Source organism: Typopeltis vanoorti, chromosome 19 (genome assembly GCF_054136105.1).
Source record: "Typopeltis vanoorti isolate ZY-2024b chromosome 19, IOZ_Tvanoo_1.0, whole genome shotgun sequence".
NCBI lineage: Eukaryota > Metazoa > Arthropoda > Arachnida > Uropygi > Thelyphonidae > Typopeltis > Typopeltis vanoorti.
This window is the reverse complement of record NC_143567.1, coordinates 68,333,043-68,349,553: the sequence shown is the minus strand read 5'-3', so window position 1 is coordinate 68,349,553 and position 16,511 is coordinate 68,333,043. Positions and strand designations below refer to the sequence as shown.

General features: G+C 33.6%; 1 protein-coding gene across 1 annotated transcript in view; it reads left to right on the top strand.

The window, feature by feature from the left end:
- The window catches only part of sra (RRM_RCAN_like domain containing protein Sra), a 155,505-nt gene extending 140,074 nt beyond the window's left edge, over nucleotides 1–15,431 (top strand). Inside the window, exon 5 of the mRNA XM_090409652.1 lies at nucleotides 15,409–15,431. The gene's annotated coding sequence lies outside the window, so the exon portion shown is untranslated. The remainder of the gene's footprint in view (nucleotides 1–15,408) is intronic.
- The last annotated feature ends 1,080 nt before the right edge of the window (nucleotides 15,432–16,511 follow it).

The following is a 16,511-nucleotide window of genomic DNA, read 5'->3' as shown; positions in this document are numbered from 1 at the left end:
TAAAAGAATGTAGTAATTAAATAAAAAAACAGTTGTAAAATTATGTAAAACAATATATATTTCAGAATTTTAAGACATAAGAGATGATGTAAATATGGCTCTTCCAATACGCAAGTTCACAATAATTTATAACAGTGTAACTGAGGTATTAACTTCACGTTTATAATAAAAGCTTTAATTTAAACATTTTTAAATGTAAAACGTGCAGATTTGTGCCTACTGTCTTCAAATTTTCATATAAATAAATAAATAAATACTCTTTGGAGCATAGAAGTAGCTTATTAAAATTAAACCATTGTACGTGTTCAAACCCTAGGCTTAAACAAACACAATATGAAATGGCGTCCCGAACACATTTTAAAGAATTGTTGAAAACCTTTTAAAATTTTAAAATAATGCGGTGAACCGCAATATTTTGTATAAAACGTTCATGTTGTTTATTTACGACCATTTATTTTTATAATGAATCAAACATTTAGGAGAGTCGTGTATCACATCGTAGCAACAATATCATTATTTAAAAATCAGGTATCATAATTTTATTATGACACCCATGATAGCCAATGGGATTTTCATTGAAATGAAACAAAGCAAAATGGTCAGATTTATTTCTTTCAGAAATCAAACACTTCTGGGCTCAAAGATGTTGGAGTGCTTTGTTTTGACTCTGTTGGGCTACTGTGAGTCACTGAGGTAGTACCATCATGAGCACGAGAAGGCCATGCCGACGATTTTAAATTCGTTGACGATCCAGGACGGAACGTAAACACTGGTGGTGTCCTCCATGTTGAAGGAATAGTAGGTGATAAGGTATGAGATTCTAAATATTGAAAAGAAGAAAATTAATTAGTTAATATCAACAGGAAATGCTGCATTAGATTATAGTCAATGGGCAAGGAAGAACCTATATTAAAATTGTGACCTTCACTGAGTCGACTCTTATTGACAAAACCAGGTATTTCAAATTACCAAGTTCCATAGTAATGTAAACTCGCTGGTTTCGCGAGAACTGTAAGTGATAATTGTAACATTCACACTATTCAAAGAAAGCTATTCGACAGTTGTATGCCTATTAAACTCCAAAAAGTGTGTCCAATGCAAAAGCGTAGTATAACGAAAAGGCTATGAGTTTGAAGCTCACTTATGAATACTTGTGAATGGATTTAGTTGTAAAATAAACTTCATTTCCTAGTTCACCACTTGCTTATTGTAAGCCTAAAGTGGTAAAAATGTTGTATGTTTGGTTTATAGGACAGGATACACGGACCTTCACAATATTGTGTTATAGGTTTCGAACCTTTTGTGGGCGGGATTCGAATAAAATAAAGAACTGTGAGAAAAAATACATTTTTATATTTTACATTTTAAAATACACAGTATACTAATAGGGATAATAGAGGGTGTCCCAAAATTCACGCAAGATTTAAATTTAGCGCCATTTGTGCGGTAAAGTGTTGCCAACGAGAAAAAAAAGACAGCGTGACAGCTGACAGTTCAGGGTTATTAAAAATGGAGCGCTACACGAAAGAACAACGCATTTTCATTGTTGAGCAATATTTTAAAAATAATGAAGGTTTGGCAGCTACAATTCGCAATTTTCGTACAAAATATGGTCGGAATAGTGATTTAACTTCATCAACTGTGAAAAGATTAATTAAAAAATTCAAGGAAACTGGATCAATTAGTGATCTTATACACTCTGGCCGTCCTTCAACAAGTCGTTCAACAGAAAACATCGAAGCAGTTCGTGAGAGTGTTGCTGAGAGTCCAGGAACATCAATTCGCCACCGTGGTCTTGAATTGGGCATTTCGAGAAGCTCTCTACAGCGTATTCTCAGGAAAGATTTGCATCTTTATGCTTACAAAGTTCAACTGACTCAAGAACTGAAGCCTACTGACCCACACACAGCGAAGAGAGTTCGTTGAATGGATTATGGAACGACAACAAGTGGATGCTTATTTTTCGAACAAAATCATCTTCAGCGATGAGGCTCATTTTCATCTTGATGGCTTCGTTAATCGACAAAATTGTCGCATTTGGGGTTCAGAAAATCCACGAGTGATTATTGAAAAACTAATGCATTCACAACGTGTCACTGTTTGGTGCGGATTTAGGGCTGGAGGCATCATCGGTCCATTCTTCTTCGAAAATGCGACTGGTAAGGCAATAACAGTTAATGGTGCTCGCTATCGCAACATGACAATCCAGTTTTTTTGTGCATAAATTGCAAGATATGAATGTGGACGACATGTGGTTTCAACAAGACGGTGCCACATGCCATACAGCCCGAGAAACAATTCAATTACTGCATAAGTCATCTCCTGGTCGTGTAATTTCCCGTTTTGGTGATCAGAATTGGCCGCCCAGATCATGTGACTTAACGCCGTTGGACTTTTTTCTTTGGGATTTTTTGAAGTCTAAGGTTTATGCCAACAAGCCCATGACCACCCACGCCTTGAAGGAGGAAATTGAGCGCTGTATCAACGAAATTCAGCCACATTTATGCAAAACGGTCATGGAAAATTTCGACATACGTACTCTTTTGTGCCAGCAAAACCGTGGAGGCCATTTACCCGATATGCTATTCCATGCATAACCCTATACTGTACTTTATGAATCAATAAGAATGTACAATTTTTAATTAAAAACCTGTGTTTTCTATCAAAATTACTTCTTGCGTGAATTTTGGGACACCCTGTATATCTTCGTATACTGAGCAGTAGGTTAATCAAGCCTCTTTCAACGATTTGTTTTTATTTTCATTTTAATTTCAATCGGTAGCTGACTGAAAGTTGGCAAGGGCTATTTCAGTTCATCAAAGAGAGATCAATTTTGTAAAGCGTTATAGTCCATTTAGTTCTAAAGATTGTACACAAAGCAATGAAAAATTAATTAATTAGGAATCGTGTCCAGGATCAATTATAACAAACCTGCTCATTTTTTATGAAAAGGTCACGAAAGACCGATCATAAAAATGGTTATGATATTAACGTTTTCAAAGCCTTTTCTAGCTTTCCAGATATGCATCTGCTGATTGAAATCCACTCATATTTGTTGATGATTATGTATACCTATTCATTTACGCAGTTTAGAAGGGACGGTGCACATCATTCACGTGATTGCTAGTAGGCGATTGAATAACGTTTTTCTTCTGTCGAGTAATTAGGATATTAATAATGGTAGGACATGAAAAGAGAGTTGCTTATAATTATGTTCAACTCTTTGAGTGAGCAGATATCATCCTTTCTCTTCATCCATTCATTAAGCTTCTGGTTCGAATCTAACTGTGGCATGAATTTTTGTGTATACTCTTAGGTAGTAGAAAAATTTCACCGTCCAACGGGAAACGAGAACTGACGTGATTTGAAAAGTTCTTTGTTCAGAATAACGTTTCAGAATTATCTAACCTTCCCACCCCACCTACAACATTAAAGTGTTTTGTTTCGATTCTAAAACGTTGAGGCTTGATTATTATACCCACTGTCTCAAATGCATGAACCGGTTAGGAAAACAGTTGACGGGTTGATAACAAGAGTAGTGTTTAGAGAATATATGAATGGCTTAGGTATTCAAGAGGGTAGCACTTCCGAGTTTAGTTTCAGGAGCTTGTTCCAAGACTTGTTAATGATGATTGAAGTTTCAGATATTAGAAGAAAAATTTCTCTTTGTTAATGAGAAAAGAAGCAGGGTGTAATAAATTATCCGGACACCCTCAAAGGTGATAATATCTAATTGTATTTTTTGAACGGTAACATAATTCAAGTTGAATTAAAGTCATTCAAGTTGAATTAATGGTTGAATCAATTGAATTAATAAATTTAAAAGAGAAATCAAATATTTCTAAAATCATGGATCATATTATCATAAGATAAGCGTGATGATTTTTGTATAAAAACATGACGAAACAGTACTACAGATGATAATGACCAGATAGGTTTTGAGGATTTTCTAAGTAACGACTCGGAATTACAAATTAGAATCAGCTATGGCAAACATATTCATATATTAGTTATCTTAAAGTGCGTGCTGTCACAGCAGTATACCAACGAACAAGTGGTGAGTTAAATGACCGAAGAACGATCTTCTTGTCATTGATTATCATACAACCATGCACGACATTTGTTGGGGGTTCAGCGACTTTAGTTTGTTGCTAGCCAGTCACATTCACGCGTTATGAGCCTAATCTTAGGAAATACAAGATGCATCGCTTGCATTGAATTGTTGTTCTATTAAATTACAAAGAGGCAACTTAGGCCAATCTCCCTTAAATCCCCCCCTCTCCTCAATCGCCCTTAAACACTCCAAAGTATCCATGTAAGGATTATCGGTTGACTGTTTGTTCTGCTGGAAGTTAATCATTCCTTGAATATCGTCTGCTGAAAGAAGAAATGCAGTCATTCATTGAATGTGCTCGAAAGCTTTCATTTGGTAAAACCTGATCAACATTTCTTCGCTTTGAAGCGTGATATTTGTGTCTTCTTCGGTCAGTGAGATGCAGCATTGAATCTTTGTCCACTAGAGACTGTTTTCTAGTTTCAGCTACTGTTTTATTAGATTTCATTAGAATATTAATGTTACCGCACTACTCGACATTTCTGTCATACATTTTACAACAAGACAGATAAAACACAATCGCTAAAGCAGGAGTGTTAATTTTAGGGTTACCCAAATGGATGTAACGCTAACACTATTCGATTCAAACACGGGAATAATTGTCAGGTCTTGTAATGACCACGCAAATCGGCTCACTGATCTGCCTGATTGTGGAGATTGTATTGCGTAAGCTAATCGTATCATCTCTTTCTTCGTTTTTCTTCTCTTCTCTCTCTCTTGTATGTCTATCAGTTGCATATGTTTTCCATCCAGTCTTTCTGTTTTTTCAAGGGAAGCGAGAAACTTAAGTTTCCCCTAAATTTCTCGCTACGTGTTATTTGCATTGAAAGATAGCAGATTAATCTGATATTTTTATTGAATGTAGATGACATATATCAACAAAAATATAGCACTTATCTTATCTAACAGGACAATCCTACTACGTCTGTCTGAACGTGTTTGTCATCAATTATAGGTAGTAGTCAACTGGATACAAGTGACCTTAATGGCTGAACTTATACAGTACGTAAACACCCTATTAAGGTTATTTTATTATTTCGTTTCCTTGCATTATAACACTTATAAGATTTTGATAAAAGTTGGTATTTATCATATTTTATTAAAAATGGTTTAACAATTTCCATTTTTTTAAATCGAACAAAGCTTTAGATGTATTTCGAAAGGAGGGGGGGGGGTGAACATTTTCTCAGGCTCATTTAATTTATTCCTATTAGTATTTTGTATTTTACTGAAATTTGTCAAGAAGTTGCACTGAATATACGAGTCAATTCTGTGTTGATAAAACAAGTCTCCAGATATTATCATTATAATATTTACAGACTTGTTTTTTATATACAACAATCGCTTAAATACTCATACTTGAAGGAGTATTATTATATTTTTAGTTTTTTTTTTTATCCATTCAACTGTTGTCCTTCCAATACGGGTGCGTCCTCTAATTAGGAATTTTTTAGGTAATTTAATGCAACTGGCTTGCTGTTCCTCTGCTGCATCCCTCTAAGGATAAGTATTTTATGTCTGTAGATATGCGTGTTCTGTGAGCAGATTTGAGATGTTCAGGTTGTGATTGGAGCACTAAGTCTCAATCTTTTGTGGTTGGGGATTCATAACAGCTTTAATATAAAGAAATGAAGACGTTAGTAAATGTTTTTTTTTTCTTACATTATCTGATTTTCCCTATCAGTCGTTTCCGAACGTAGGTGACTTTGTAGGCATTGCCCACAAAGTATCCTAGTGAGATTTTTACAGGGTAGTTCACCATTGCTTCTCCCCCCCAATTTTATCCGAGCTCGAACCCGGCATATGGCTGAGACATATTCATGACTGTAATCCACGTGTGTTCACGGGGCCGGTTTGCCTGTTCTAAGGGGCGAAAAACCCGAGGTTCCGAGTGAAAAAACCCTACCTCCGTAGGAGACCGGCTAACTCACCCTTAGTCGAAAGAGACCAGATAAAGGTTCCTCACGTCATAGACGGGAATCGAACCCAGGTCTTTCCGACCAAAGGGCTTCGTCTATACTTACTGAGCTGCGAGACTGTTTACATTAATAAGAGGAGTAAAATATCTTTTTCCAACACAGCATGATTCATCAACAAATAGTTCTTACAAAATATCTGAAATATTTACTTCCACAAATACTGAATCATGCAGTAAAACATAGAGGTTTTATCTTAGCGAGTTTCCAGTTGAATTCCAATCACTTTAAACAAATGAAGAAATAGGTTCATCTGATATAGCAAAGTGACATTCAATAGATGGAAAAAGATAAATAGAATAGAATAGACGGAATTTCTATCCTTTTTTTTTTATTCCTGTCAAAAGTAAACATAAAACCTGTTATTTCGCAAACTAAATTTTTGTGATTTAATTTAAGAGGAAAAATGTGTCAGGTTATTGTGACATGTAGCTGGAACGGTGTTTTTTATATATTTATTTTTTAAATCTACAGATATAGTAGGAGATGGATAATAAAAATAGAAAAGCAAACAGTTTTTAACGCGTGTCTTTGCATTAGACCTTCAGAACACTTGGCAACTTTACTGCACCGACAGAAATCTGATAACCATACAGTATTGGAATGCTGAAGTTCTTTTCTTTTCTTTTTTTTTAGAACCTTTATATTGAAAGAGTAAACAAAACGAATGTTTAGACAGAACATCCTTTTGTGTCTTCCCCCATCCTACACACAAAGTATTACGTGGTATAATTCTTTTTGTTAAGCTGAAGAAAGAAATCGCGATAAAATGTCTTCCGGTAACTCGCTCTATATTAAATTAAAATCAAAAGAAGTCGCTACTGTCTGAATGACAAGTTGAGAAATGTTCAAATCGAGTCGCACTGAAATTTCATAAATGTCACTCATTTCCAAACAGTCTTTTTTATGTGAGCAAAAACTTTTCAATACTAACATTCGCGAAAACAATATACAACGCATACAACATCAGGTTAAATAAACGAACTTTGTCTCTTATTATTATAATATATTTTCTTAAAATTGTGCTTTTGAATAAACACACACACACACACACACACACACACACACACACACACACACACACACACACACACACACACACACACACACTATTATATTGTTAACACATCTTTAGTTTTTCATATCTCAGAGTGCGAAAGATGGAATACGAAGAACCTAAAATTTAAAGAAAATCAAGTAACAATCGATATAGATTGATTATTATTTATTACTATTACTATTATTAGTACTAAAATAAAGAGCCAAAAGCCTTCAGTTCGGCGATGTAAAATTACTTAAGCAAAGTGAATTTTAAATCCAGCATTATTTCAAAGCTGAATGTAGAAACTATGAAAGACCAGAGACCAGAGAGCTTGCGGGAATACATTCCACGGAATCCTCGAGTTTACCCTAGTGTGGGCTACTTAAAAGACATAGGCGCTGCCCAAGCGCTCAAGGTGAATATACAGGGTGTCCCAAAATTCACGCAAGAAGTAATTTTGATAGAAAACACAGGTTTTTAATTAAAAATTTAATTTCTTATTGATTCATAAAGTATACAGTATAGGGTTATGTATGGAATAGCATATCGGGTAAATGGCACATACACTCTCTTTTGTCGAAATTTTCCATGACCGTTTTGCATAAATGTGGCTGAATTTCGTTGATACAGCGCTCAATTTCCTCCTTCAAGGTGTGGGCTTGTTGGCATAAACCTTAGACTTCAAAAAATCCCAAAGAAAAAAGTCCAACGGCGTTAAGTCACATGATCTGGGCGGCCAATTCTGATCACCAAAACGGGAAATTACACGACCAGGAAATGACTCATCCAGTAATTGAATTGTTTCTCGGGCTGTATGGCATGTGGCACCGTCTTGTTGAAACCACATGTCGTCCACATCCATATCTTGCAATTTAGGCCCAAAAAACTGGATTATCATGTCGCGATAGCGAGCACCATTCTTACCAGCCGCATTTTCGAAGAAGAATGGACCGATGATGCCTCCAGCCCAAAATAATCCGCACCAAACAGTGACACGTTGTGGATGCATTTGTTTCTCAACAATCACTCGTGGATTTTCTGAACCCCAAATGCGACAATTTTGTCGATTAACGAAGCCATCAAGATGAAAATGAGCCTCATCGCTGAAGATGATTTTGTTCGAAAAATAAGCATCCATTTGTTGTTGTTCCATAATCCATTCAACGAACTCTCTTCGCTGTGTGTGGTCATTTTTAATAACCCTGAACTGTCACGCTGTCTTTTTTCCTCGTTGGCAACACTTTACCGCACAAATGGCGCTAAATTTAAATCTTGCGTGAATTTTGGGACACCCTGTATATTCGCCTTTTATTAGTACATGTTGATAAGGTTTCACTGGCCTGGAAGCTGTTTCAAACTGGTTGGTTCTCTTCAGAGACCAGTCAGAAACCTTAAGAGAACAAAAACACTCGTTCAGTACTAAGGAATTTGAAATGTCAGTGAAATGTATTTTTCGTAAGCGAACTCAGTCTAATTTTAGTAAAAGTAATTACTAAAATTAAGAGCCAAAAGGCTTCAGTTCGGCGATACAAAATTATTTGCCAGGTCTCTGAAGAGAACCAATAATTATATATATATATATATATAGATAGATAGATGTTTGGCCAGCGCCTGTCTTTTAAGTAGTCCATACCAAGGCAACTCGGGGATGCCGAGGAATATATTCCCGCAAGCTCTCAGGTCAACTTACGAAACTTTCATAGTTTCTACATTCGGCTTTGAAATAATGCTGGATTTAATATCCACTTTGGCTTATGCTATTATTATATTTTTCTTTACATATAAAAAAAAAAAAAAATACATACCACTTTCCGATTTTCTAGAGGGAGATAAATGGCCTGTAAACAAATCAGAAAATAAAGGAAAATAATTTCACAATTTAAATACTTTTTTTTTATAATTTTGTTTAAGAATGAAATTCATAAATACTCCTATATTTTGATTCATATGGAAGCAATTACAAGAGGAAGTGGATACGCATAAAAATGACTGTGTTTCGATATGATATGCCAATATGGTATCTTCAGATTAATATTAATTAAACTTTTCCCAATGGCACGGCACTTTATATGCTTATTATATCGTTTTAATTTTTTAAAGGAATCCCGGTGGGATTCCTCGCAAAAAAAAAATTGTGGAAGCCTCCCTGCCGAAGTAATATTAATAAATTCTAACAAAAGGAATGCAATACTGGTAAAATTAAAATAAAACTATAATCATGAAATTTTTATTTATTTTTTTTTAGCTTCAAAGATCACATAAGAATTGTCATTTTCTAAAATAATATTTCCAAGTTCTTTAAATCTATCCAAACAAGGTACGCTGCCTTTTTCAAGTTTATATCAATTTTACAACAGATAATATTGTAATAATTTTCTTTAAAAAGCATTATATGCAGTTATATTATAAATATAGTTATTATTTTGAGGTTGCAAAACAGTGAAAATGAAATTTCATTAGGAAAATAAATATTTAAAACAAAGATTCGCTTCCAGAACTGAAAACAATTAGTACCTACGTCAGAGATACGCGATACACTTAGAACACAAATAGTTACTCAGAAAGTATCCAAAGCATATGTACTAAAATGAGAATAATAATAATAATAATAATAATAATAATAATAATAATAATAATAATAATAATAATAGATTATTATTTTTTTTTATTGATTGCTAAAATATTTATACATACAATAAACATCTTGTGTGACATTGCACCTTATAATTTTACAGAGTTCAGCACTAAGTGCTGCAATTCCTACATTGGTTTTCAATTAAAATTTTTAATAATACTTTTTTGCCTTTATGTTATGTATTTACAATTTACAACACATATTCTTCTAATATTAACAGTGAAGATTAAACAGAATTTTTTTGTATATTTTTTTATTTATTTATTTTTATTTTATTTTTTTTTAAAGTTTGAGAAAGAGTGATTATACATACAAATTTCTGAATTTGCTTATAAGGATTATTACTTGTAGATGAGTGAGGCAAGTTAATCCCACCTACTTCGAAGCTTGGGTTAGCTTTTATGACGAGTGTGGGATTTAGCCTTCACTATTTGTGTTGTTGCTACTGTTTATGTATGGGATGTAGGCATTGGATGCTAGTGATTTGTGATGTGTATATTAGTGTTAATGGTTTCTTAACTTTGTTGGTATATTTTCCAGAGTTCGTTTTTTAATGTTCTGTAGTTATCTACGTGTTTTAACTTTCTTGGTAGGTTGTTGAGTTGCGTGGGTATCTGATGTGATCTCACAAAAGAACCGTATGAGTTGTTGAAGGGTGTGGGGATGTAGAGAGTTGTTGTAGGTCGTGTTATACGATATGTGTCTTTGTTGTTTCGATAGGTGATGTTGAAGTAATTCCTTGTTAATGTCATGTAGTGTTTCAGGTTTTTAATGCTCAGAATTCTGTGTATCGCCATGTGTTTGTCGGATATTGGTTGTTGCGTGTAAGGTGTCCAGATCACTGTTGACACGAGTTGCCTGTGTAGTGTTTCTAATTTTGTTAGGTGGCTGTTTGATGTATTTGCATAGATTGTTATTCCGTATCTGAGTAGGGATTCGCAGATACCGTGATATAGGAGTTTTTTATGTTGGGTGGAATAATGTCTTTAACTTGGAAGAGTTTTGCTGCGTTGATCCGGAATTTGGTATGTAGGTAATTTATATGTTTTGTCCATTTAAGGTGGGAATCTATATAGAGACTATATAGGTATTTTGCGTGTGTTACAGATTTGATTTCGGAACATTGGCAGGTATTTTTGTTGTTAATGCAGCCGTATGTGTGACAATGTATCGATAGTGATGCAGGGCGTATGATTCTTGGGTTGTGTATTATCAACATCTGTGTTTTGGTGCCGTTGATTAGAATTGCGTTTTGGTGGAAGTATGTTGTGATTTCGTTTAGGTCTTGTTGTGTTTTGCAGAGAGCTGTGTTAATGTCTGTGTGGATTGCTAGTAGTGCAGTGTCATCTGCGTATTGAAATATTTGACTTCTTATGGATATGTTATGAACATCGTTAATGTATATGTTGAACAGAGTGGGTGATAATATGGCACCTTGAGGTACACCGTGTTTTACTTATATACTCCGACTGTGACATGAACCTATTTTTGTTACTTGTGTTCTGTTTGAGAGGTAGTTCTTGAACCAAGTATGCAGTGTTCCTCTTATACCTATTGAGTATAGTTTGGTGAGTAGTATGTTATGTTCAAGTGTGTCAAATGCTTTGGTTAGGTCCAGCAGTATAAGGACGGCGTACTTGTTTTTGTCGAGAGCTTTGTTTATTGTGTCGGCGATGTCTTCTAATAAAGTAATGGTGCTTTTTGTTTTCTGAAAGCCATATTGGTTTTGTGAGATGATGTTGTACTTCTGTAAATAGTACTATAGTCTGGTGTGTGTTATTTTTTCTAGAATTTTTGAGATGACTGGTAGTGTAGCTATTGGTCTGTAGTTCTGAGTATCGTTTCTTTTGCCGTGTTTGTATATTGGCGTAATTACTGCAGTTTTTAGTTGTTGTGGAATAATGCCTGTGTCGAATATTATGTTCACGAGTTTCAAAAGTATTGGATTTATTTGTTCAAAGTGTGTTATAAGGTCTGTGAGTCTTATTTTGTCTATTCCTGGAGTGGTCTTTGGTTTTAGTTTTAGGATTGCTTCTTTCAGTTCCTGTTTTGTTATGGGTGGAAAATACATCGTTTGTTGTTGATTTTGTGTCGGTAGTTTTTTGTTGATCGTTGGTAGTTTTTCTTTTTTGAGTTGTGTGATGTTGTTTGTGAAAGCATGGTTGAATGAGTCTGCTAGTTCCTCTTGGTTTGTGTCCTGACCGAAGCTTTTTGCAATAAAATCTTGTGCTGAAGTTTTCTTTTTTCGGGTTACTAATTCGTTGAGTGTAGCCCATATTTGCTTAATGTTGTCGTTATATTCCATGAATTTTTGGAAGTAATAGCGTCTTTTTGCCCTACGAATTTTGCTGTTAGTTTATTTCTTGTGTTTTTGTATAAGGTTTGTAAATGTGTGTTACTGGGTGACTTTTTAAGTTTTTTCCATAGATTTTCTTTTTCAGTAATAGTATTTAGTATGTCGTCATTTATCCATGGATTGTTGTCTGTTTGTCGCCTCGTTTGTGTAGGTTTTGTTGCTTTTTTGTATATTTCTGTGAACTTTAGTTGAAAATTCTCGTATAATGTTACAGGATTGTTTATTTTAAGTAGGGAATTCCAGTCTGTATTTTTTACTTGGTCATCGACAATGCTCTTTAGTATGATCGAGTTTTGTCGACTTTTGTGGTGGTGGAAGGAAACGTAATAAAACGAAGTTGAGACAAAGTAGTGATCGGCAATTTTTACGTTAATTACTGATGATGTATATGTATGTATGGGAGCCCGTATATTGATATGATCAATGCATGATTGTGTTAGTGAGTTATTGAGTATTTCTTCTCTTGTTGGGGAGTTAATGGTAGGATTTATGTTGTACTGACTTAGTATATCAAGATATGTGTTAGTGGTTGAAGAAGCGTGGTCAAGAGTATTTATGTTAATGTCTCCTATTAGGATGAACCTGTGTGTTGTACGCGGTTCGATGCCGCTTAGCCATGTTTCTAACTCGTGAAGAAAACTGAGTGGATTATTATCTGGGGGTCTGTATATTGTGTTTATTGTGTATTTGATACTACTGTGGCTATTTGTGAGTTCCAAAATTAGTGTTTCCGCATGTTCGAAGTGAGTTTGTTTTTCTGTCACATTGTATTTTTCTTTGATAAATGCCACAATACCACCTCCTCTTTTGTTTGGTCTGAATAAGTTATAGGTTTGACAAAATTTTTTTTAATAATAATAATAATAATTAAATATATTATTAAATAATAATAATAATAATAATAATAATAATAATAATAATAATAATAATAATAATAATAATAATAATGGGCATACAGATGCAGCATTTTTCAATATCGTCCCAATAAAAATATACATAAGTTTCAGTAAGGAAATATCGTGAGTAGACATATTACTAACTATTATAAACACGGAATTAATTCACGTCAATTATTCTTTATTTGTAGAATTTTCACCTGAGTATCACAGGCATCATCAGTACAGGTACAAGGCTAATTAAACAATAACTGTTATATTCAAAGCGCCACCTAAGTAGCTAAGGTTAAATTTCCTAAATTTATTTTATTATTATTTATTTTTTTTTAAATTTATTTAAATTTAATTATTTAGTTATTTAATTATCAAATAATAGTAATAATAATAATTAAATATATTATTAATTATTAAAAAATATACTTATAGAACGATAAATAGAAATCGTAGATAGAAAATAGATAGAAATTCTCAATAAAATAGATAGAAAGATCCACACATATAGACAGACAGATATGACGATATATTTAAGGAATGGTTAGAAAACTCAGTAAATATCTTTCTTATAACAGTCCAACTTATAGGAATGGTTGATGAATCGGCATTCATATAAAATTTGAACAAATAAACAAATAAACAAAACGGAAAATATTGAGTGGGATTTTGTAGGTTGGAGAGAGAAAGCTACTATATGATAGCCGTTAATTGCATATGTTTGTGAACCGGATTCTATTTTTCAGGAGGAAAACTCTGCTATCTCCGTATCAGAATGATTCAAGTGTATATGCTACAAATATATCAACGCTATCATTAGATAAAAACAGATTACGAATAAAGGCTGCATTTCCAAATCTATTTACGATTTATATCTCATCCCCCTTGAAAATAAGTCTACACACTTTCAACTATTTCTATACCTCTTTCAGAGAAGTTCTATGCTGAAAATAAAATTTTACAAGGCATAGATATAAAAATATGCTTTTCTTGCATCCTACAGAAATGATAAAAGTTTCATCCTTATTTGCAAATTCATGATAGTTTAGCCCAAACTTTTTTTTTCAGGATATACTCAAAATGGATCATTCTCAGTCCATCTTTTTCCTCTTTTGGTGATGACCCAAAGGTATCTCGCCGATAAAGACCTCTTTGTCGGCGAAAAATTGCTGAGTGTACCAGTGTCGACATAAGAAAAATTAACACACTATAACATGGGTGTAATTTTATATCATTATTCCATGCTCACATTATCTTCACCTTTGATACCGGATATTAGCATCAAGTGTGAAGGCTCAAATGACACCGACACTTCGAATTTCTATTCGCACTGACAGTTTGTTATGTAGAATTAAATATATGTCGTCATACATAAACCGGTTAAAGCGTTAGTGAAGCATTTCGATTTCAAAGAACTTCACAAAAAAAAGATATAAACCTTTAATTTTCTGCCAGGGGAGAGCGGATACTAGTGACGCAAATACCCATAATTACAGTTCTACTCTGGTTATTTCAATGTCATTTTTCAGGTGGTACTGTATTTTGCTGTTTCGCATTTATTTGTAACCGGCCTCCCAGAATGCGTTAAGAAAATTACAAATTTACTGCGCAGTGTGTAACATAAGACTGACAATATCAAGATTCCCTCTAGCGGATTTTTTCCGAAACATTGTTATAAGAATTCGAATACATAATTTATCTAACGTAAAATAAATAGCATTATCTCAGAACTAAACCTACCTTTGAGGACCTGATGTCTAGAATAATATTCTGAGGGAACTGTTCTACAAAGGCCATTATCATTATGTTCATTCGGAAAACGATTATTCTGTCTCATCTTTAACTTAGGCAACCATACTTCCTCCAAGTCAAAATCAAATCCTGGAATCAGAAATAAGCTAATAAAACTAAACTTTGCTTCAAGCGGTTTTACATATTAATTTGTAGTTTATATTAATTTTTTAATTTATAATTAATTATTATAAATTAATTTTAATTTATAATAATTAATTTATATTAATTTTACGTAAATTAGGACATGTGGGCTTTGATGTGGGAACAAAAATCGGGCCCCTGAGTAACAATAGTTTTCTCTTGTTTTGTAACATTCATTTCATTTGAGTAAATAAATAAAATAACCAATGTTGCTTTATTCTCATGTCCGATTTACTCATTTTTTTCATAATAAACACAGTTAAATCGATATTAAAACAACAACAAAAAAACAAAAACAAAAAAACTCCAGACGGGTCTTTCAAAAATGAAATAAGTGGTTGATAACATCCAAAATTTTAAAATAAAACCTTTGTTCTTAGCGTTTAAATTGAATGAAAAATTTACTTTATCTGTAGGCCTCTTGATTTACAAATTCACTAGTGTTGTCTGGCTTTACCTTTAGGAACTGACTGATCTGTATTTAAATTTGAAACGTTTTCTGAGAAGTCCTGTTCTACTAATTCTTCAGAATGCAAAAGTATTGCAATTTTAAAGTCACTGTTGATAGCATCAACACAAGTAAGTTGTAGAAGTATTAGATTCTTCATACTTTTTTTAACAAATCATTCTTTAATTGTTTCACAAAGCGCTTACTGGGGATAGCTTACACATCGCTTTACAGGCAGCTTCAATGTTTGCAAGTGTTGAAAGCAGAGGGCGCTTCTTTCGTTCATAAACAATTAATTAATAATGTATTTTAACTATTAAGCTTGAAACTTAGTCTCAAGGTCAAAGACGACGTAATAACAGAGCGTGTTTTTATTTTCGTAATATTAATGCAGTAGTAGATCAGTTTGATTTTTAGAAATTTTAAGTTTGACTCCGCAAAGCTTACGGTATATATGTATAGCATATTTTATGTGCAATTATATTTTCAATCGAATAAAAATATGCAGATTCTCATTTTTTTTTTTTTTATAATTTTTGGAGCTTATAAATGTATATTATGCACATTTTGCAAAAAACCATTGCCCCTTCCTCGGTCCAGTGTTGCCAAGGCCAACCAATTTGCTGCTTAGAAGATTGCATGACTTAACATTTGCTACACTGGTTTAGCGTGAATGTTGCTTGCAATAATTTGTGCCGAGAACAAATCGATTTATAAAATATAATAAAATGATAATATATTCGCAAAATCTTTCTTTTCGAATATTAAGTAATGTTTATCCAACCATCTCGGTCAAGGCCCATATCGGGCTTCGAGCTCGGGCCCTGGTGCGATAACACCGTTTGCACCATTATAGTTTTGTCACTGTCTATTCACTTCTGTACTTAAAGAATTTTCAGTCAATATACAGCAACTAGACATTAACTTCAGAAAGTACCTCTTATATTATTACCTGTTGTAATAGAGCGTCTTTTTGGAGGGAACTGTCTTTTTTGCTCTTCGTCTTCTTTATGATTACCACGGAAAGAGTTCTTTCCAGAACCTACAGAAAATAAAGCGGCAATCTGAAATTATCTAGATTTCAAACCGAAATAATATTGGGAAATGAATTTTACAAG